Source organism: Periplaneta americana, chromosome 8 (genome assembly GCF_040183065.1).
Source record: "Periplaneta americana isolate PAMFEO1 chromosome 8, P.americana_PAMFEO1_priV1, whole genome shotgun sequence".
In the NCBI taxonomy this organism is placed as follows: domain Eukaryota; kingdom Metazoa; phylum Arthropoda; class Insecta; order Blattodea; family Blattidae; genus Periplaneta; species Periplaneta americana.
The window spans coordinates 153,385,584-153,410,498 of record NC_091124.1 but is presented as its reverse complement, the minus strand read 5'-3'; the positions used below and the strand labels follow the sequence as shown (position 1 = coordinate 153,410,498).

The 24,915-nt window shown below is 36.5% G+C and overlaps 1 protein-coding gene across 2 annotated transcripts in view; it reads left to right on the top strand.

Annotated features, from left to right (window-relative positions):
- Positions 1–5,481: 5,481 nt before the first annotated feature.
- Positions 5,482–24,915, top strand: part of LOC138705157 (uncharacterized) — a 70,642-nt gene continuing 51,208 nt past the window's right edge. For both annotated transcript variants that reach the window (XM_069833821.1, XM_069833822.1), the window contains exon 1: positions 5,482–5,536. The gene's annotated coding sequence lies outside the window, so the exon portion shown is untranslated. The remainder of the gene's footprint in view (positions 5,537–24,915) is intronic.

Below are 24,915 nucleotides of genomic sequence, written 5' to 3'. Positions count from 1 at the left end.
TTTAGCGTCTGAATGAAGGTGATAATGCCGGTGAAATGAGTCCGGGGTCCAGTACCGACAATTACCCAGCATTTGCTCATATTTGGTTGAGGGAAAACCCCGGAAAAACCTTAACCAGGTAACTTGTCCCGACCGGGAATCGAATCTGGGCCTGGTTTCGCTGTCAGACGCGCTAACCTTTACTCCACAGGTGTGGACCACAGATCATAGAGAACTACAGTAAGTACATGGGTTGATTGGAGCATGATAACTAGTTAGCAGGCAAATACGCCACTTCAATCCGTGGAAAAGAGTGGTCAGAAAGTTGGTTATGGATATAGTAAGTGGTTGGATTATCTACAGAGAAATACATGGACGAGACTCCCTGGACCTACTTAGAATCCGATGATACTACTTGGCTGTTCAACATCTCAAGATTTTTCGAACTGCAAGAGAATGGGGCGCCCTATTTCATCACTTCGAGGAGTGAAATTTGATATGAAGTTTGATAATAGAGGTCATTTCATGGCAAATCGACCCTCTCAGAAACATTGCCGGATGGAATGGTGTAAATGCAGACCAGTAACATTTCGCAAGAAGTGTGATGTAACTCTGTGTCAAAGATGCTTTGAGCCTTACCACACTCGGTAAAGACAGATATTACTAAAATAAGTGTGTTTCATTATTGCTGCAGCATTGTATTGTTGCATTAAATACTAAAACCGTCATAAATAAATTTATTTATATTGGTGTAAATATTTCTGGTTATAAAACATTAAATATACAAAAAAATATATTTACTTTATTGCAAATGAATACGCAGATATCATAAGTGCCCAGCGGTCTATTTATAGACAGGGTGATATTCAACTACTTGGTGTACGGCAGAAGAAACAAAATATAATATTCTTGACATCTTATGGATTAAATTTATGAAATAGATACATTCTTTTAGTTTTTTAAATAAAAATAATTTGGGCTTTAATGGGTTAATTAAATACAAAATTCTATAGAAGAGGTCCCTTGAGACTCCAAAATAACTTTTGAATTTTGTTTCACTATCAATAAGATGGCGGTTTAAAAGAATATTGTAAAGCACCCTCGCTTTTCCTATTCTTGAAGATATCACTGTCTTCACCAAAAAGTATGCAGGATCATTTCCTCTTCATCATTATCTTCATCTTTCATTCAATATTAGCAAACAGGTGACGAGATCCACCATGCGCTCAGCGACTGATCCACGCGATCTCGCAGCCTGAGAAACCACAAGCCTCGCAGCGTCATTGCGGAGATGGTTCGCAGCGGCGGCCTCGCATCTCGCACGTCGCATGCGTCGGTTCAGAGAAACCAAGGCTTAAGCGGTGTACTGTAGTACACACGACAAGTATGCCGGGCTTTGTTACACGTTGAGCCATGCAGGAGTTCCAAGAGCCCTTGCAGTCGGCCTGGTAGCGTAATCGGTATAGCACTTGGCCTTCTGTGCTCGAGGTTGCGGTTTCGATCCCGGCCCAGGTCGATGGCATTTAAGTGTGTTTAAATGCGACAGGCTCATGTCAGTAGATTTATTGGCATGTAAAAGAACTCCTGCGGGATAAAATTCTGGCACACCGGCGACGCTGATATAACCTCTGCAGTTGCGAGCGTCTTTAAATAAACCTAATTTAAATTTTTTAAGAACTCTTGCAAGAACACGATTATCATTGTGTGGCCTACTATTCAATTGATAATTATTTTTCTCTCACTACAATCAATCAATCGATCAATCAATCAATCGATCGATCCATCCATCCACCCACCCATCGACTCATTGAGTCATTCATCCATGGATTCATTGATTCATTCATTGACTGATTCAGTGATTCACTGATTGGTTCATTCATTCATTAATTGATTCATTCATTAGTTGATTAATTAATTGATTGATTCATTCATCCATTCATGTATTACAGTTGGTATCGTCAAGAGCAAAACATATCTTCTTAAAAATGATTTATTAATGAAGTAATGCATCTGCTTAAAGTACGAGTAATTAAAAGGCATTAACAACTACTGTTTTAGATGTATGAATTTTGAGATTAAAGTGTAAAAATTACAATACAATGTACTGTATCTATTATACTTATTTTCTCTTCTATTTAGTGAGCAATTGTAATTTATTCTATTCTTGCATTTCTTTACACACCAGATTTTATATAAGGCGTTCCGTAAAAGAAGGGCGAACCCGCCTTTAGAGATAATCCATGTTCAGAGTATTTTACCTGTAAACGATATAAGGGCGAAGCCGCCAAGGACGCGTCTGTAAATAATGATAATTACTTTGTACACTAAAAAACGAATACCTTTATTGAAAACTGCAATTAAATGTTCAATTTAATATTCCAACTTAATAGAGATCATTGATGACATTATGAATTCATCAATATTATGGGAATAATTTGAAAACAGTATATTAGAAAAATCAAAGGGCATAGAATGAACTCAATAGTGGCAGACATTAGTAATAATAATAATAATAATAATAATAATAATAATAATAATAATAAATAAAACACTTAATTGCACTGTGATGTGACATTTACAAAGTGTCTGAAATTATTAATAAACAAAAATAAGTAGATGCCTGTCATGTTATTACCAAAGCTCGGAAGTTGGGGACTTGTGTCTTTGAACGTGGCTAAGCGACCGGACTTCAATGTCAACAAACTCCCGCTTCCAGCACGGAGGTACTGTCAGGTCTGCTATAAAAGTGGTTCCTGGCTGGAACAACATAATGATAATATTATGATAGGTTGAAACATCTAATTTTATAGCATATATATATATATAAATAAACATGCAAAATACATCAAATTTACAGTTCTGCTCTGTACATTTCATTACAGTGTATGACTACATGCATTCGAAGATTTTCGAACCCATAAATTCTTCGTCTGTTAGTTAAACATGATTTGAAACGAAGGAAACTTATTTCCACGTCACATGAAGTGACGGAAGCAAACTTTAATTTTTTTATTTTATTTATTTTAACTAGCTACCTAGTGAGTACAAATTGCATTTATAAAATAAAAATGTTTCTAGCCACTACCGTAAGAGTCAGGCTCGTGTACGGTGTGGTCTTAGTGAATAATATAACATAAAATTTACAAGGACAGTTTACTAAATACAGTAATTAACTTAATTCAAACCAATAAGTACAACACAAGAGCAAGAATAAAGAAGAAAGGGAAAACGAGAGAAAAATACACATTTAATATAAATTGACAATCCGACAGAAGCCAGTGATATTCAATAAAAACATGAATATAGTCGATAGAAATAAAAGGTAAAAAAAGTACATTTGTTACTATTATATATCATGGATAATTTTACAAAATTCTTTTTTAAAAGTTTCAATTTTAAAAAATTTCAAATTTGGAAAATGGTTTGAAATTTTATTATAAAGTCTTGGGCCTAAATAAAATACTGAATATTTCACTGTCACTGTTTCCTGTTCGATTTTCAGCAGATCTCGTATCTGAGAAAGATAAGTATATCCTAAATTTTTCTCGCAAATAGTTTTCAATTAGTGTATCACTACTAGGGAAGGTCCCTCTACGACTTGATCCATGGCTATGCACAAATTCTCCATCAATTTAAAGGACTGCAATGTCTTTCAATGAATGCCCGTTTCCAGCTCTAGTTTATGTGTGGTACAACTTACAAGATATAAACTCTGCATTAGAAGAAAATAATGTATCTCCTCAGAATTCCTCCACGAAATTCTGTACCTAAAATTTAAGAAATGCATTTTCAAACTTCCATAACACCCATTCGAATAACACGTATTTTCTAATTCCTCAAACAGACCGTTTACCTGTAATTCTCTTAATGTCATTGGCTTCGACATGACACAGTTTATTCGTTCGTCTTCTTGCCATTCGATGTGACCACTTTCTTAGTACAAACGACTGTCCCTGAGCACTTGCAGCGTGAGCTTTGTGTACGTTATGCCTGTAACCTTACTCAAGCACACGACACACAAGTCCCCAAGATCCGAGCTTTGGTTATTACCCTTGCTATCAAAAGTGGTCTTACTTGTTCCGGGAACAGAGGTGCTAATAATCCAGTACATCATCTTCATGAAGATGTTCCTCTGAGTCGGTCACTCCTAGTTGCACTTTTTGGTTGGTAATCATGTCATCCGGAAACGTTCTGTGGCACATAGATGAGGAGAGCTTTCAGATCCTTTACTTTATCAGAAGTGAGCTTGGCGTGACATTGTACATCTTTGGCAAAACCAGCTGAGCGAGGTCGGTCTATTCTTAATGCGACATCTGTTCACATCAGCAATGGTTACGAGCTTAGAAATATAGGCATACTGGAGGTCATAATCACTCAACTCCCAGAAATTGCAAAATACAGGTTGTATTTTCTCCATACCTAATGCGTTGAAGCACCCACAAAGATACGGCAGGCCTATACCGCGAGCTTGCATATGTCGAGATGTTTTCGTACTGAAGTACGATTCACCTTTGTTCCTTTTAATCTTTGCTTGTACGTTTATCCATTTTTCGACATGCCTCTGACGTTTTCTACAATAACCAGATATGCCTGGTTGATGGAGAGATAGAGAGAGAGAGAATGCCGCCCCCCTCGAAACCCTAGGCAACTGTCTAGGTTGCCTAGGCCTAAATCCGGCATGGTACTGCATGTACATACTTGAAACTAGTTCGAAAAAACTGTTCACTATGAATTGAAAATGCACTGTGATGGCTTGGTTCGTTTCGTATGGAGAAACGGAAGAATACTGTACCCCTGGTCACGAACCGGATTGTACACTAACGCACAGGCAAACAAAATTCAATGCGCCACCTCACTCCATCTGTACTCCGTTGCACTGTAACTTCACTTCATTCTTAAGTTTTCTCGGATCCTAAGCTTGTACAATAGTACATATTTTCTAATTTTCGTAACCGGTTGTGCACGACTCTTAATACACACGACGTAAAATAAGAGTTTATGTGAGCGGTATACCGTATATTGAATGGATTTGGAATACAGCAGTCTCTCCTTAAAAAAGTTGTGCGGTGGTGTTGCAAGTCTGCACAGATAAATAGTGGCAAGTAAAGCGACATCAAAAACTTTTTCCCTGCATTTTTAACTATATCCTGATTGTACCCATGCAGTGTAAAATATTACCATGGAAACTAAAACTTACCATTAAGCAAAGCTTGCATGGTATAGTCAAAAAACAAGGTACAAAAAAATGTAAGGAAAAAGTTTTTGATGTCACTGTATAAAGTAATAATGTTTCCTGTAGAGTCCGATGAAATGAAATGAATTCTGAAGCCACGAAATATGAAGTGACGTGCCGAGATTGACTCATTGTTGTTAATATTTTCATTCTCGCTTTCGGCTGTCATTCTCACATAAAAAAGTACTGATAAGACAAACATATGACTATAGAAGAACTGAAAACATTAATGTAATCGCATGCGATAATGGATTTATCTGATTGAGATAGTTGAGTTCGGCAGACACTCAGTGTTGAACTGAACAGCTTCGGTGACAGAAGTTGGTAAGTCAAGACTTTATCATGTTTACTTGTGCGTAAATTAGGTCTACTTATGAATTGAATGCATCGTTCAAGTACAAAATTCTATCACTGACTGTTATGATATGACTAAATTGGAGACGGTATTTTGTTCAAATTCAGTTATTTAAACTGGTAATTTGTGTTCAGATTTTGTTATCATCCAAAGATCTTGCTTTGTTTAATTCTCAACTCGTATGGAATGCATAGCACATTCTGCACTGTTGCCAACATATCGCCCTATAATCTCGCTAACTTATCAACAAAAAGTAGCTAAATCTCTCTAAAGTTTGTTAAAAAATCCCCAGAAATGTCGCTAAAATTAATAATAAAATACCACTAAATAAAAATAAGAAAAACATACATATGCGGAGAAAAATATTTCCTCGTCGTCACACTCTTCTGCGGAGTCTGGTTGTGTTGTTGACAGCTGTGATGTTGAGGTGGAAGATGTGGGAACAGCTGATTGTGAATACACTGCACTTGATCCAATCATTGACACCTCACTTTCTGGCAAATTGTAAGTGTAGAAATCTTCACCCAAGTGTTTGACCACAAATTTTTGTGTGAAATCTAACACTTTTTAAATATATATTAAAATATATTAAAACCAGCAAAAACTATGGTCTCATTTGCTTCACACGAACTCTCGGCACAAAATTACAAAACTCAATTGTCTCGGGCCGGATCGGAGGGGAAAATCTCCGAGTTGCTGGGAAGGATCAAGATTACATCAGCTGCAGTTTGCACTCGTCACGTGTCAGTCAAAGTTGCCACCTTTTATAGGTGTTGGAGCAGTATCATTGAGAGAGAGACCTAGCCCGTGGGAATCATTTAATCAGCATCTTTGACCCCTGATCACTGCTCACAAATATATTATGAGATCAGGGCTTTCACGCAAAGAAGTTTTATTATTTCACGTATGAATCATTAGACTACTCAGTCATGCACTCATGCCTTTCCTGAAAATAAGAAGTACATGACTTCAGTTGAATGTTTTAACTTAAAAGAAAGAAAAAAGTGGAAGAATATAAAAATCAGCAGAAAAGTCGCTAATCGTATTTTACAAAATTTGTCGCCGAGACTGATTCAAAATTCCCTAGATTTAGCGACTTATCGCTAAATATGGCAACACTGGCATTCTGAGTAATGGTGTATTTATTTCGCTTGAAGCTTTCAGGACTTCGTTAATGAATAGAAAGGAGCCAAAGGAAAGGCAAGCTTCACATTATAATTGAATCACTAAATATGAAAAGGGAATAAGTCCCAGTTTTGGCAAAAATGAGTTAAGACTGTAATCATATTAATTTAAGTATGCTCTTTCATTCTGCATGAAAAGAGAACAGGTCCCACTTTTCCTTAGTCTAGATTTCAACACTTTAGTTTTGATGTTTACTTTGAAAAGAAGCTTAGTCCACGACTTGTTCCCTTCTCATAAGAAATTAAAGTTTGTTGTTCCTGTCATATAGAGAAAAAATATGTAACATGAGTAAAATGGCGTCAAACGATGAAAGTAGTGCTTCTTCAAGTTCTGCAAAACGCAAGAAATGTGTTGTAAACAGTGATCACGACAAGCAAAATCGAATTAAAATGCCTGAAGTCAGGAGTCTATGTAAAAACCAACAACTTTCAATGTTTCTATGTGCTACACACTACTATTGTTCATAAATTGGCATACAATAAAGCTTTTGATTTCAATAATAGAGATAACTATACATTTTGTTTACATTTTTTACAATATAATTATTTCGTTAGATATGAAAGGGAAACAAGTCCACACACAAAAATTGTTTCTATAGGCCAGGATAAATTAAGAAATACACATGTTTTTTGTTTCATAAATATCTTGTTTAGTCATGATTGGTTCATCGAAATATTTTCGATGCAATTTGTTTATATTTCGTTGTGTATAGAAGTTATTTGTGTTGTTCTGAAAACTAACTAAAGGTGACTTATTCTCTTTTTGTATTTAGTGATTCAATTCCTCGTAATCCATGTATTAAATGAGTCAGAAACCTAGAATTTAAACAACACAAACAAAAAGGATTATTATTGCTGAAAAGCTCTTCTCAAGTCTATAGATGATTGATACCAGGGGCGTACGCAAAGGGCGGGGGAGTTACCGGGTTGGAAACCTCATTGAACTTTTTGAAAAAATGGCATACATATAGGTTTGAGTATTTTTTTTTATCCTTAATCGTTTCCCCTTCTCTAATTTTTCATTGTCAGAGTAACAAAATCTGTATCGACATAAAGCATAATCCTTCTACCACTCCAATATAATCTCTGTGCTTCGAATTATAACAATGCTAACTTTATTATTTATTATATTAATGCTTCCACTTAGTAATAAAATGAGACTGATACAATATGAAATTGAACTGATTGTGAAACATATTGAAAAGGTTGTTTTGACAATTCTTCAGTGCAAATGTTAAATATTGTGCATTGTCGATTGTAAACTTATTTTAAGAGCGGTATTCACCCGTTTGTTAGTTTGAGTTCTCACTATTGTGAAACATTCGTTTAACGTTTTGTGCATTTGACAGTTCATATTTTTAATATAAACTTCACATTACTGTTCCGAGTGTTTGATATGTCTAAGCAACCGCAAAGCTCAATTTTACAGTTTTTTTTTTAGCAAAAAGTCGTGTAGTGATTCTCGCGAGGTTAATGAAAATTTCACATTGGCAAATGTTTCTTCGCAACAGCAGCGTGGATGATGATGTCGCGTACCTTCTTCTAGGAACTAGTTTCACATCCCCCTGTGAAAACTCGGCTGATAATGATAATAATAATAATAATAATAATAATAATAATAATAATAATATTAGTAATAATAATACACAAAATTTTAAATACCGGTAATGTAAATTGTAAACAATTTTAAAAATGACCCTCCCCATAACAAAATTTTGCGTACGCACTGGTTTATACACTAGTGGATCACGAAGGAGCATTGACATTAGATGAGAAAACCTGTCTAAATTTTGTTATGTATAGGCTATACAATCATAAATAAGTAACAGGGAAGAATAATTATTTACTAGGTACTCAGGTTCTTATACAAATTATTGTATTATGGACCAAATATAGGCAAGAGAAAACGATGGGAGGTCCAAAAGAACGGACAGAAACATTGAAACAAACATTTAAACATTTTATTAGTCTTAGTGGAACTGGAATAGGCTGAAGTCAGGGTTGCCAGATTTTATATATACCAAAGAGGTACATCTTTTTCCCATCATACAATACAGTACTAACTTTTGCCTTAAAAGACAGACAAAAAAAAGGAATACAAATTATCCCTCTACGTATGTGCAGTTAGTGACTAATATGAATCTCATAATTGCAATTTTAATAAAAATAAAATTGTAGGTACAGGTTTCCAAGTACAAAACAATATTTATCTGGCTGTAAGTTTCATCACATTTCTCTGGCGTCTTTCTGAAGGCTTGTGTCAATAATATGTTTACGCAAAATTATTAACTTAATGGCTTAATAGTAGCTCTGTCTCTTAGTTTTCCCCAGCTGTTTATTATTAACTGTAAAGCACAAATAATGCCAACAGATACATCACGTGTGACAAAATATTTAAATTTCCATGTTTATTAATTGATTACAATGACATAAAATTTATTGATATCTAAATTCATATCTTGTATTTTGTGACTTAGCGTATTAGCCTCAAAACCCATCATTTAACATACAGTATACTTTTACATAGTTTATATAGGCCTACATATTTATCACTGGACTTGAGCATTTTCAACTAGCTTTTTTCCATTTTCTGTAGGCTATCATGCATTTCTGATGAACGTCTCTTTTTAAATATTTATAAATATCATATTCACCACTGAATTCGCTGTTACAAACCTTAACACTTGCGAAAATATTCGTTTTTTTTCCAATGTGCAAACCTAGAGATTAGTATTAATTATTGGTATTATTATTAATTATATTTTTAATTAATAAGTTTATTATTGTCATTATTGACTGTAATTAGTTACCACTACCCATTGCAGTATGAATAAATACATACATACATTGATAAAAAAATAATTTTAAATGTAATGTAATTATTTAGGCCTAGAAGAAAATAGTTGCTAGATAACGATAAAATCATACAAGTGATGTTAATTTTCTGAAGAAGGGACTTTCTACGTCCCGCCTCGAATCGAAGCGGGACTCGGGATTTTTATATGAAAATCGGAAAATGTCCCGCCAAATCGGGACATCTGGCAACCCTGGCTGAAGTGTCTCAAGAATGTGTTCACACCGGAAACTGTTCGGTAACTTGTTTATTAACCTGGTCAGAAAGTCACGTTCCTTAACATTTTCTAGGATTATTATCAAACTGACGCGATTCATTAATTAACTCTTGCACGTTGCCTACAGAAAATTGAAAAAAAGCTAGTTGAAAATCCTCAAGTCCAGTTATAAATATGTAGGCCTATATAAACTCTGTAAAAGTATATTGTATTGTGACAGCGACGTGAGATTCGAACTCACGACCAGCAGAAGGAAGTGCAAAGTCGGCCGTGTTTTGGGCGGGTTGCGCGCGCATCTGCCTCCTTGGGCATGGCTACGCGCGGTGAAGGAGGGGAGCAGCAGCGTGCGAGATTATTCGAGAATGCCATCCTGACATCCGTGGAAATCTTCTAGGCATCTATCGATTATTCGAGATCGCGAACTATCCAGAACTCGTACTTTCTCGCAACGATAGTTTGGTTATAAAAGAAGAAACGCGAGCGAACTTGAGCAGTTTCAATTTATTCAGCCAGTCAGTAAGCTAGCGTTGTGAACAGAGCAAGCCAGCCAGTCTTGTGTACCGGAGTTCGACTTGAGTGTGCGTCCGCAACTGTGTCAGCATCCGAAGGCCTGAGTTCGAGTGCAGTGGACCGCAGTTGGAGGGACCTGAGTTCGAGTGCAGTGGACCGCAGTTGGAGGGACCTGAGTTCGAGTGCAGTGGACCGCAGTTGGAGGGACCTGAGTTCGAGTACAGTGGACTGTCTCTGAAGGTCTGTGGTTCGAGATACTGTGAACTCGAGTGACTGAGCTAGAAGAACTGTGAACTGAGAACTGACAGTTCTGTGTTGTAAATAGTGCTTTGTAAATATTAGTTAAGATTAAAACTTCATTGTTGTTCGTAATAGTCCAAGTAAATTGTCGTTGTCGTCTGTGGAGTGCACTAACGAATACTGTGTTACTGTGTGGAGAGCAAATCCCATTGTTGACGAGAGCGTTTAAGGTGAATTGTAGAAAGGAATTATTGTTGCTTTAAATAAAAGTTACATTGTTGAGTTGAAATAAATTTACAGTATATTAAATGATGGGTTTTGAGACTAATACATACGCGAGAGGGTGGAAGCGCATTATCTAACGAAATTTATAAGCTTGTATTTGCTATTTGGGAAAAGGAAAGGAAATTGTACCAGAACATTGGAAGGAGTCCATAATCGTACCTATCTTTAAGAAGGGGACAAGACTAACTGTAGTAACTTTCGAGGAATATCACTTTTGTTGACGTCGTACAAAATTTTGTCCAATATCCTTTTGAGAAAATTAACTTCACATGTAGATAAAATTATTGGAATTCATCAGTGTGGTTTTAGACGTAATAGATCAACTATTGATCAGATATTTTGTATTCGACAGATAATGGAGAAAAAATGGGAGTATAAGGGTACAGTGCATCAGTCATTTATAGATTTCAAAAAGGCATATGATTCGGTTAAGAGAGAAGTTTTATATGATATTCTTATTGAATTTGGTATTCCCAAGAGAGTAGTTCGATTAATTAAAATGTGTGTCAGTGAAACGTACACCAGAGTTCGTATAGATCAGTTTTTGTCAGATTCGTATCCAATTCACTGTGAGCTAAAGCAAGGAGATGCACTATCACCTTTACTTTTTAACTTTGCTCTAGAATATGTCAATAGGAAAGTCCAGGATAACAGAGAGGGTTTGTAATTGAACGGGTTACATCAGCTGCTTGTCTATGCGGATAAGGTGAATATGTTAGGAGAAAATCCACAAACGATTAGGGAAAACACGGGAATTTTACTGGAAGCAAGTAAAGAGTAAATCCCGAAAAGACAAAGTATATGATTATGTCTCGTGACGAGAATATTGTACGAAATGGAAATATAAAAATAGGAAATTTATCTTTTGAAGAGGTGGAGAAGTTCAAATATCTTGGAGCAACAGTAATAAATATAAATGATACTCGGGAGGAAATTAAACACAGAATAAATATGGGAAATGCCTGTTATTATTCGGTTGAGAAGCTTTTATCATCCAGTCTGCTGTCAAAAAATCTGAAAGTTAGAATTTATAAAACAATTATATTACCGGTTGTTCTTTATGGTTGTGAAACTTGGACTCTCACTTTGAGAGAGGAACATAGGTTAAGGGTGTTTGAGAATAAGGCGCTTAGAAAATTATTTGGGGCCAAGAGGGATGAAGTTACAGGAGAATGGAGAAAGTTACACAACACAGATCTGCACGCATTGTATTCTTCACCTGACATAATTAGGAACATTAAATATATGTTGGAAGTTTGGTCACATACCAGAAGAATGGAATATAGCCCTAATTACTCCCATTTTTAAAAAAGGGAACAGGAAGAATTGTGAAAATTACAGACGGATTAGCCTTCTTAACTCAGGCTATAAAATATATGCCAAGATTATCTCTCAAAGACTAAACAAAATTGCAGAAGTGCTATTAGCAGAAGAACAGAGTGGGTTCCGGAAAAAAACAGATCATGTATTGATAATATCTTCCCCACAACGCAGATTATAGAAAAACATGTCGAATTTAATATTCCCACATATATGGCTTTCATAGACTTTGAGAAAGCATTTGATATGATTAGCAGACCAAAATTGTGGATGATATTAAGAAAGAAAGGAATTCCTGAGCATCTAATAAGGGTGATACAGAGTATGTACAAAAATATAAAAATAAAAATGAATATAAACAAAATTACCACCAACTTACGAGAAGTTAACCAAGGGGTCAGACAAGAGTGTCCCTTATCACCTACTCTTTTTAATTTGTACCTAGACGAAGCCGTAAGAGAATGGCAAAACAATTTAAAAACACATTATTTTATAGATAATATCATTTTAGATTACTTACTTTTCGCAGACGACCAGTTGGTGTTGGCTGATTCTGAAGACAACCTACAGAGAGCAGTCCATTTGTTGAGAATTGTTGCTAATAACTACAATCTAAAAATATCAAACAGGAAAACTAAAGTATTTGGTTTCTGCGAAAATAATACATACACTAAGAACTAAAATTGTAATAGAGGATAAGATAATTGAACAAATAAATTCTTTTACTTACCTTGGATGTGATCTCTCTTACATATCCTCCACAGACGTAGAAAACAAGTTAAATAAATTTTTAAGACTTATTGGTGCAATTAAACGTACACTCATAAATAAAGTCGACAGACAAACTGTGCTCAAATTTTACAAGACACTGGCAATTCCAACATTGTTATATGGTTCAGAAACGTGGATTCTGATTAGAGCCCAACAGAGAAGAATTGAGGCCGCTGAGATGAGACTCTTACGCCACTAGCAGGACTTAGACTACAGGACCATAAGAGAAACGAAGATATATGTCAAGAACTGAATATCGAGAGTATAACAACTATAATTGAAAAATATAGAAATAATTGGTACGACCATATAACAAGAATACCCAACGACAGGATACCTTTTAGAACATGATGTTACAGACCTACACGAAGAACAGTGGCATGTGGTGATAAATTATCCTGGTGGTGCACAAATATTTATTATGATTATAATTATCATATTATTATTACACCCTATTGTTATTATTATTATTATTATTATTATTATTATTATTATTATAGGTACTAACTACGACATAACTATTAACATTTATGTTATATAGGTAATAGATTTACATAATTTTGTTAGTCAAGAAATTGCACTTAATCAGTTTCCTATGTAGGTCCAGTAATAGCAAAGTAAAGTGTTCAATTTCTATTGCAGCACACCGTAAATAATATTGTTTTCACTATATTGCGTTTTATAACACAGTTCACACGTTCACAAGCATTCGATACGTCTGTCGTCTCATCAGCCTTAACTGCTAAAAAGTCAGCAGCATTATTTATTCTTTGAAATCTCATCATGGCATACATCCAAAATGGCTTGAAGGATTTCGTTCTGTATAGTGTTTGATGTGTCCTTAAACACTGTTGCTCTTTCCAAATGTTCCTTAATAGTGCGTCTAATTCAGAACTAAAATTGATGAGGTCAAGAAAAATACTAGCATTTAAAGATGAGTCTCCGTCATCGTTACCTCTTAAAGCCAACTCAAAAGCTCCACAAAACCGCACTCACATATCTGTTCTTGGTAAATTTATCATTGTGAAGTTCGACAGTCTAATTGAATCCAATTATGTCTGTATGTTTATTTGACCCAACACTGCTAATCTAACATTATTGTTGATGTGTGCAGCTGAAGAATCGCGTTTTTTAATTCTTTCATTCATGTGCTTCAAATCAATCATACCTGCAGAACGATAATCAAAATTATTTAGTTACTACGCAGTCCTAAATTCAAACAGAAAAATAAATACAATTCATCAAACATACTTGTTTTTGTCAATGAATGTTCACCACCGAACAATAGGTAAGCTAAACAAAATACAGCGTCTTTTATATTGCAGCCGTATACTCCATTTTTCGTAAGTCCGAATGTTGAATTTTCTTGTCAATTCTCTATGACTGTTCTTCGTCACTTATAATTTTAATTCCTGTGTACGTCTACCCATCTTCTCTATTTTTATCTTTTCGTGTAAAGGTCTTGCAGAAAATTACATATTTAAAATATTTTGCACACTATTCATCGCAATATTTATGATAGAACGAGCTAACTACTACTGCAGACAGCTTGAGAACACATCTGAAAGTGCTCCTAATCCCTCCTACGCACACTGTACTGGCTCCCTCCCATGCTCCAAAGTCTGTCAGTGAAACACTACTACTGCGCATGCTCCAATGGAACAGTGTGCCGTAAGTGTCGAGCGGTAAACGTAAGTCCCAGGCGTCAACAAGAACAGTACACATGCAGTGTTACTTTTACATAGTATTATAAAAAAAAGAATTAAGTCGCTCACATAGTGTATTGCAGCTCATTGATATAACTTTAAAAACATGTGTTATTTGAAGAGGTGGTGCACTGCTCCTGTGCTCCTTAAGAGAAATCGCTACTGACGAAGAAGATGTGTGGGAAGACCAAAGAGACATTGGATCAAAGACGTTGTAGCGTTGGAGAGACCAGTTTGACGGATAAAATTCTGGAGGCGAAACAGGCCATCGGCCTAAACCTTGAAGTTATTGATGATGATGATGATGATGATGATGATGATGATGATGATGATGAAATCCAGACGTTGGAGATGGGTATGGCATGTACCACGTATGGGCGAATCCAGAAATGCATGTAGAGTGTTAGTTGGGAGGCCGGAGGAAAAAGACCTTAGGGGAGGCCGAGACGTAGATGGGAAGATAATATTAAAATGGATTTGAGGGAGGTGGGATATGATGATAGAGAATGGATTAATCTTGCTCAGGATAGGGACCAATGGCGGGCTTATGTGAGGGCGGCAATGAACCTCCGGGTTCCTTAAAAGCCAGTAAGTAAGTAAGTAAGTAACTACGTAAGTATTTGTGAATTTATATTTTCACTAGCTTCTGCTGTTTTTTTAAACAACGCATGTGTGAAGAAAAAGGAATTCTCCTTATATCGATTATCAACTTATCGATAGTCGATTGTTATCGATTATTATCTACTTCAGTCAATGCCATAAATTTAAAGTGTGCAGGCCGAAAGTTAAAGTTTTATAGAATGCATAATTGTTATCGCAATACTTAGTGTCGGAACTTAATACCAGAGACACGGATTCGTATCCCGACGAGACAAACTAGAATTTGTGGTAAACAAAACGATATTTACTCTGGTTTTCTCAGGGAGGAATGAAAGAGATAAACGTAAGTACCCCGACAAAAACCTTCTGCAACGTCTGTTTTGCGCACTACAAATTCCGTCACGACTTCGCCGCGATCAAACCCGGACTGCCTGGATGGAAGACCAGAATGCTAATGCTGAGCCACATTCAGGGTTCAAAGCAGTAGTACTTACTTACTTACTTTCTTACTTACTTACTTACTTAATTACTTACTGGCTTTTAAGGAACCCGGAGGTTCATTGCCGCCCTCACATAGGCCCGCCATTGGTCCCTGTCCTGAGCATGATTAATCCAGTCTTATCATCATATCCCACCTCCGTCAAATCCATTTTAATATTAACTTCCCATCTACGTCTCGGCCTCCCCAAAGGTATTTTTCCCTCCGGCCTCCAAACTAACACTCTATATGCATTTCTGGATTCGCCCATACGTGCTACATGCCCTGCCCATCTCAAACGTCTGGATTTAATGTTCCTAATTATGTCAGGTGAAGAATACAATGCGTGCAGTTCTGTGTTGTGTAACTTTCTCCATTCTCCTGTAACTTCATCCCTCTTAGCCCCAAGTATTTTCCTAAGCACCTTATTCTCAAACACCCTTAACCTATGTTCCTCTCTCAAAGTGAGAGTCCAAGTTTCACAACCATAAAGAACAACCGGTAATATAACTGTTTTATAAATTTTAACTTTCAGATTTTTTGACAGCAGACTGGATGATAAAAGCTTCTCAACAGAATAATAACAGGCATTTCCCATATTTATTCTGTGTTTAATTTCCTCCCGTATCATTTATATTTGTTAGTGTTGCTCCCAGGTATTTGATTTTTTCCACCTCTTCAAAAGATAAATTTCCTATTTTTATATTTCCATTTCGTACAATATTCTCGTCACGAGACATAATCATATACTTTGTCTTTTCGGGATTTACTTCTAAACCTATCTCTTTACTTGTCAAAGCAGTAGTACAGACCGATTATTTAGTCCTGACAGCTCAGCGACGCGAAAGAGAGGAAGTAATAGAAGTAGTGGGGAGAGTTCCGGAGTAGAGATAAGGGCGAGCGTTTGTAAAGGAGTGCAGTACAGCTTGACTGTACTGGAAACGTACCGCTCTACCGCATGCATGATATGCGATCGTTCCTAAGGCAAGCGAGTGAATAACTCAAACACCCCTTGGCGTAACTAAATGGACTCGCCTGACCTGGGCGCACATCGTTGGCGACTGTCAGGACTAAATAATCGTACTGTACGTATTTGCGCACTACCTATCAGATTATATTGTTTGTATTGCATTCTGGTGATTTAGCCACATATTGCACTGCAACCCCCTTTTATCCAATTTTTTATGTACCGGTATTGCAAGTTACCAATCCCATACCATATGGTCTAAGACTCTAAGGCAGTGGTCGTCAGCATTCGCTGAAATGGGTAACGGATAAACAGTGTAGCGCAACATGCACCGTCGTGTAGAAAGGAGAGAGAGTGTAATAAGCATATCTGCGAGGCATCTTTTATCCGCGGGTAAAAGACGCCAGCCCGAAGGTGCACTGTGCTGATACCGCTGCTCTAAGGCGTTATGGCTGGACTCGCGTTACAGAGGAAAAGCTGGTTCCAGTACTCATGGGAAAGAAATTTTCTTATGAAATTTCGGCCACTGTATGGGACCAGTGCCCATCCAGCATCGTGATGACAATCTGGGGAGCTACGTCATGTAAGGAAATCTGATTTCGCGAGCCAACTATAACGATGGGTGTGGGGGATTATCGTGCTCCATACTGGTTGGATGATCATTCACCTCTGCTGGGGTATGTGGACATGAGACCAGCAGTTGAATGGTCGTCCTCGGTACTCTATGATTTTTCGCGCTCAGAATTATTATTATTATTATCATTATTATTATTATTATTATTATTATTATTATTATTATTATTATAACTACTGCTAATTTTCATTAGATTAATAATAATTAGGCTACCTTGCTAACAAAGTGTTACTTCAGATCCGCAATCATTGTACTCGTACAAGCTTATCTCCTACGTTATCGTCATGCGAAAAGACATAATGAGTTCGTTTTGCGTCGTTCCACATTATTATTATTATTATTATTATTATTATTATTATTATTATTATTATTATTATTATTATTTATGTTATGACAGAATGCCCACATAATAGGCATTTTCAACAATGGCCCATTTGAAGAAAAAGAAATAAAGTCCGCCTGTCTACATCTTGTGCTTCCATTCTGACTACGCATTCAGTACAAAGGAACTACAATAATACACTGACATCCTCTGAATTGATGCGATATGCGATTTTATTATGCGGCGTTAGGCAACCTTTGATTCCGTGCATCGTGTTTACATTCTCCATCTCTTTTCTCTGCCCGCTTGCAGCTCAACTGATAGTGAGAGCCCGCGGAAGGGATAGCCGTGTCTGTGGCTCAAGCGCTAGCAAGCTGGTCTTCCATCCAGGCAGCCCGAGTTCGGCCACAGGCTATGTCGTGATATAATTTGTGGTGGAAAAATCAGTCGTTGGGTAAAAATAGGCTGAGGTGAAGTGTTGGAGATAGTACGGATTTCCGATGTTGATATACAGGGACATCATTTTATTTTTACTAACATTTTTAATATTAACTTGCCTATACCTCTGGATCAACGCCGTTTGCTATCCCCTTCCACTACTGGAGTAATATACATATAAATCACTTTACTAGGTATAGGAGGGAAGAAAATTAGTTCATCCATTTACGTAAACTATGAAATATTGCGCTTTTGAGTTTAATAATTTTCATTAGGTTTTTGTTTAATCAAAATACAGTACAGTATTAACAATGAGTGTTTTTACTCACGAACTGAGCTGTCCATGTGGACGTATTCATTATGCAGTGTATATTATACTGTCTACAGCACATTAGCGTACGATATAGAGAATGAAGTTAAATTGAAAAATAATCATAATATGGATATTTAAACACACTTTTTTATATGGTGGCCGTTCATTTCGATACAGAGTTCAGTTCTAATGTGCATATTATTGCACTATAGACTATTGTACCTAATCCCAATTACCAGTTTCGTTCTTCGTACTAGTGGGCCTAACTCATGTTGAAATAACTCTGTACCTACTCTATAAAAGAGTACCTTGCGTACTGTAAATTCAATCTTCACTTCTGCCCGATCCGAAAAGATAAAATTACTCAGACATACTATCCACTGTCCGTCCAAGTGGTTATGTCTTAGGGTCGTAGAAAGGAGGGAAATCACGTGACAGTTAATTACTTGACGAAGCCCTTTTATTTAAGTTATTTTAAACAGTTGTATAATATTATACGTATACGTCCAATTCCTAACAGAAATTAATGTTCTCAGAAAAGAGCTAAGACAGCCCAGCCACTATCTGGCGAATAAAAGCTGATGGGGGAAACCGAGATACGGCGTAGGCAAATGGACGACAGTACCTGTGCGAAAATAATTCAATATTGAAAGCTCTTTCGTCACTGGAAAACGCGAACATATTTTTGGAACGTACTGTGGCTACTATGACTGTATATGCGGTTTTGGATCTGTGTGGAAGACGGTTGAACTTCGTTAGTAGAAGGGGTGGGAGTGAAGTACATTAAAAAACTCAGGTACAATAAAAATTGAAGTAAAAATAAAATGATGTCCCTGTAGAAAGGACTTGGAGCTTATCATGCTACTCATCTGCGGATGGAACTAAAGGCTGGTTCACAATAAACCGGGAACGTAAACGACAACGAGAACGAAAACGGAAATACAGTATTGTTAAAATGAATGTACTTAAATGTAAGCATTCACAATAATTAACTATTGTGAATGTTCACATTTAAATATTTATTTATTTTAACATTTTCGTTCTCGTTTCCGTTCCCGGTTTATTGTGAACCAGCTTTAGCTCTTAAGGGGCTGAGGCAAGATTATCAGTCGGCTGAGGCGCTTGCGTACCGATTCGAAGTTGCTCTCGGGCGTGAGTTCGATTCTCGCTTGGGCTGATTACCTGGTTGAATTTTTTCCGAGGTTTTCCCCAACTGTACGGTAATCTATGGAGAATCCTTGACCTCATCTCGCCAAATACCATCTTACTATCACCAATTCCATCGACGCTAAATAACCCAGCAGTTGATACAGTGTCGTCAAATAACCAACTAAAAAATTCAATGAAGGTGTGCGATCGGCATAGAACAGAATGGCTAACGCGCAGCCAGGATTGCCAGATCAGTGAAGCTAAAATATAGCGCCGAACTTGAATTCAATTGGAGTTTAAATCACTGCAACCTTATTAGATCTATTGCGCTGACCCTCAAGCTATTTAGGCACATTTCCAACCCACACCGGCTGACCACACTAAGGTTCGCTGTGTACCTAGTTTCGAGTAGGCAACCCCGTCCAGCTGGCGTTCGGGGAATGCTATGGAATGATGACGGAATGATGTAACTGCCTTTTATGGAGAAACGGGAAAACTCAGAATAAAACTCCAACTGTCCTGTGAACTTTTCCGCCATAAGTGTCACTATGAATAAATCTTAATACATCTATCATATTTGACGTGTTTTTATGAAAAAATCCCCCTAATTAGGAATCACTGGTTTAGATTATATGAATTACAACTTTGGAGTACCAAATGTTGGCAAATGCTGCTCTAAGCTCTCAATAGTGACTAGTTACTTCTCGAAAATATAAAGATTTTTTTATTATACTTTCACATTGCTACAATTCTTTAAAACAGTGGTTCCCAAACTTTCACGGATCCTTAAATTGAATTATAGGCTAAACTAAATTAAATTAATTTATTCGTTAGATTAATAGGTCTACAGATATAAATTTAATATGCCTCCATATTTATATTCTGTACGTGTTTAACATCGACAATATGTCTAGAATTACGTGTATTAATTACCATGCATAGTCATGAGTTCATACACATGAAGTAGTATTTATAAACTGCGTATATTATTTTCAGTAATTACATGCATAATTATAAAGATGCTAATGTAAAGAATGGTGTTGTTTCCTAGCCTCACAAATTTCTTTCAAGTGGGGGAGATGGAAGAGAGTTGAATTCTCATATATGATGTGCCATCCAGGCAATGACGGAATTTTGATTTTGTTGCTGCATATCGTGAAAACCCTACTTCGTACAGATATGTTGTTGGAAATGGGAGAAGTTTCATTATTGTACATTTAGAAATTTCCGAATATTCCTGAAATAAGCTACACAAGAATTCGGTGACAGGAAGTTCGCTAAATATCTGTTTCATCACATTTTCCTTTTTTGGTTAAATCATCACTTTTTAAATTAGCACCACTGGGTTGTGGGAAGGAGTCCATAATCGTACTTATCTTTAAGAAGGGGGACAAGACTAACTGCAGTAACTTTCATACAACATTTTGTCCAATATTCCTTTGAGAAGATTAACTTCACGTGTAGATAAAATTATTGGGGATCATCAGTGTGGTTTTAGACGTAATAGATCAACTATTGATCAGATATTTTGTATTCGACAGATCCCCTAATGGAGAAAAAATGGGAGTATAAGGGTACAGTGCATCAATTATTTATAGATTTCAAAAAGGCATATGACTCGGTTAAGAGAGAAGTTTTATATGATATTCTTATTGAATTTGGTATTCCCAAGAAACTAGTTCGATCAATTAAAATGTCTCAGTGAAACGTACAGCAGAGTCCGTATAGGTCAGTTTCTGTTAGATGCGTTTCCAATTCACTGTGGGCTAAAGCAAGGCGATGCACTATTAACTTTACTTTTTAACTTTGCTTTAGAGTATGCCATTAGGAAAGTTCAGGATAACAGACAGGGTTTGGAATTGAACGAGTTACATCAGCTACTTGTCTATGCGGATGAGGTGAATATGTTAGGAGAAAATCCACAAACGATTAGGGAAAACACGGGAATTTTACTTGAAGCAAGTAAAGAAATAGGTTTGGAAGTAAATCCCGAAAAGACAAAGTATATGATTATGTCTTGTGACGAGAATATTGTACGAAATGGAAATATGAAAATTGTAAATTTATCCTTTGAAGAGGTTGAAAAATTCAAATACCTGGGAGCAACAGTAACAAATATCAATGACACTCGGGAGGAAATTAAACGCAGAATAAATATGGGAAATGCCTGTTATTATTCGGTTGAGAAGCTTTTATCATCCAGTCTGCTGTCAAAAAATCTGAAAGTTAGAGTTTATAAAACAGTTATATTACCAGTTGTTCTTTATGGTTTTGAAACTTTGACTCTCACTTTGAGAGAGGAACATAGGTAAGGGTGTTTGAGAATAAGGTGCTTAGAAAAATATTTGGGGCTAAGAGGGATGAAGTTGCAGGAAAATGGAGAAAGTTACACAACACATAACTGCACGCAATGTATTCTTCACCTGACATAATTAGGAACATTAAATCCAGACATTTGAGATGGGCAGGGCATGTAGCACGTATGGGCGAATCCAGAAATGTATATAGAGTGTTAGTTGGGAGGCTGGAGGGAAAAGACCCTTGGACGTAGATGGGAAAATAATATTAAAATGGATTTGAGGGAGGTGGGATATGATGGTAGAGACTGGATTAATCTTGCTCGGGATAGGGACCAATGGCGGGCTTATGTGAGAGCGGCAATGAACCTCCGGGTTCCTTAAAAGCTAGTAGGCTAAGTAAGTAAGTACCACTTGGTTGTGATACATAACAAGGTAATCGACTGGTTTCTAAATTTGTAGAACTGTCATTTTATTGTCGTTTATTAGCCACCAATCCATTGAGACGAAGTGTATAATAGAAAATTAAAATTATTCCTAATATTAAATTAATATTATGTTCGGAATCAAAGACACGTGTTCATTAACACACAATTTAACACCAACACCTCACATAAGCCTTCTCGTACTGAATGAATAAAAACTGACTTCACAATAAAAGTAGAAGCAGAACGCGTGCATTACAATTGACGAAATTCGTTTCTTTTTAAAAATACGTGTCAAAATTTATGGCTGACTAAATAACATTGTCAATCAAATTTATTTTACAATTAAGACTTTAAGTCTCCGAGCACATTTACAAAAACTTATTCTTACACTGTTGGTCTCGAGAGAAAAAACTGCACACACACACACACGCACGCGCACACACACACACACACACACTCTCTCTCTCTCTCTCTCTAGCTCTATATACTGAAAGAAAAATTACACTAGACTCGCTAAAAATACCAGTAATCATAACAACTTAATAGAAAACATCAGGTAGGCATTGAGCTATCTGAAAAGCAACAACTGGACGGTAGCATTCTCGTGGGTCAAGGCTCACATCGGTATATATGGAAATGAATTAGCAGACCACCTTGCTAAACAATCTGCCAGAAGTGACGAGCCCGTATCCTTCAACAAGATGCCGAAGACCGAAGTGCTGAAGACACTACGAGAAGAGAGCATGAGGAGTTGGGAACGAGAATGGCGAGCTACAAACAACGGAGCAGTAACAAAGAAGTACTTTCCAAGCATCGCAGAGAGACTAGTTATGAAAATTCCAATTACATCGGGACTCACAACCATGCTCACAGGACAGGGAAGAATAAGGGCCTACTTCTATAGATTCCACATAACACCAGATGCAACTTGCCCCTGTGAAGGAGAAGATCAAACCGTCGACCATCTTCTGCTCGAATGCTCCAAATACAACATTGAAAGACAAACACTGCGGAGAAACATAATAACCAAGGGAGGAATTTGGCCACCAGTTAAAAGAGACCCAACAAAAAGATTCTTAAAAGACTTTTCCAATTTGTGAATTCAATTGACTTTAATTCAATAGAACACAGAGTAGTAATACGCATATATCTGTACATAGTGTAAATACATAAACGTAGATTAGGTAAGACAGAATAGGATTTATTAAGAAGAAAAAGCCAAATTGTACAAAGTACAACATTACTAATCTCAGGCATTCCATACAAATAGCGGCATAATACAAGCTTATATTGTAATTAGTCAACATCAGGTATATGGTAGCTTATCAATCATCAACTTAACACAACTGGAATTCAACTTAATATGTATCCCAGGTAATATAGATGTAAACCAGAACATGTAATATTACAAAGTGTAATGGAGCATGTTGTTTAATTACGTTTCTAATAAAAAAAACACACACACACCAAGCAGATAAGACCCTCGCCAAGCAGACAAAAATTTTCAATAGACTGAAGAAAAAAAAAAGTAATGTTTTTTTGCAACAGCTCAGAAGCCAGCTCACGCAAGGGTGAGATCTAATCTACCTTTGCCGATGTACAGTACTAACTTTCACAAGTATAGTACTGTGCAATCGCGTCTAGAAAAACGGTAGTATTATAATTAGGTTATTTACTTCAAAATATATATTACCAACCGCGATAAGTGTTGGCGGATCCCAGATTGAATCAGTGGCGTTTTCTCCATGAATGGAAGGCATACAATGCATGCTCTTAGATTACAGTTGGGATGATTGATTTTATATTTTAACAGGAAAATTGTGAAATAACACTTACAAATAGTTTAAATTCTCACCCAAAGCATGAGATATTTGTAATTCAATAAGACTCAAACGTGTGGCGTCATGTCATCTAAACACTGGTTTCTGTGAAGCTAATGGGTAAAATGTAGGCTGGAAAAGACTTGCTGCATGCGATTCCAAAACTGCATTCGAGGACAGCAGGTAGTAGAGTTGGGTCGATTCGTGAACGAATCGTTCATTCGAACGACTAATAATAAAGAATCGTAAGAATCGATTGGTGGTATCAACGAATCGTCGTTCAAACGAATCGTAACGAATCGTCATTCAAAAGAATATGAAGGAATCGACATGGTATCGTAACCCACGATTCTATTCGTTGTTTGATGTAACCTGTCAACGGACATTTCCGAAGCGTGTCGAATGCTCCCGAGCGAGAGTGAAATCAAAATATGTACTGCATTTGTTAAGTATGGAAAATAATGAACACAAACCTGAAATTTGCATAGTTAAATAGAGATGTAATGCAAAAATTGTACTTCATAATAAGGTTCAGTTGATAAATTATAATTTAGAGACATTATCGTGGGTAATTTTGTAGACTAATGGAGTTCATACTGAATGGTTCCAGCCAATGAGAAAGAGACAATCCAATGTCTTGCCTCTTATGCCATCTATGAGAGAGATGTAGAACGTTTTTGTTCTACGCGTGGTTTGCAAACAGTGTTGCCAGGTCTCCGGAAATTTCCGGAAATCTTCGGAATTTTTTAACTTCCCGGAAAAATAGGAAGTAAAGTTGTAATCTCCGGATTTTTTAATGTAGGAAATTATTTATT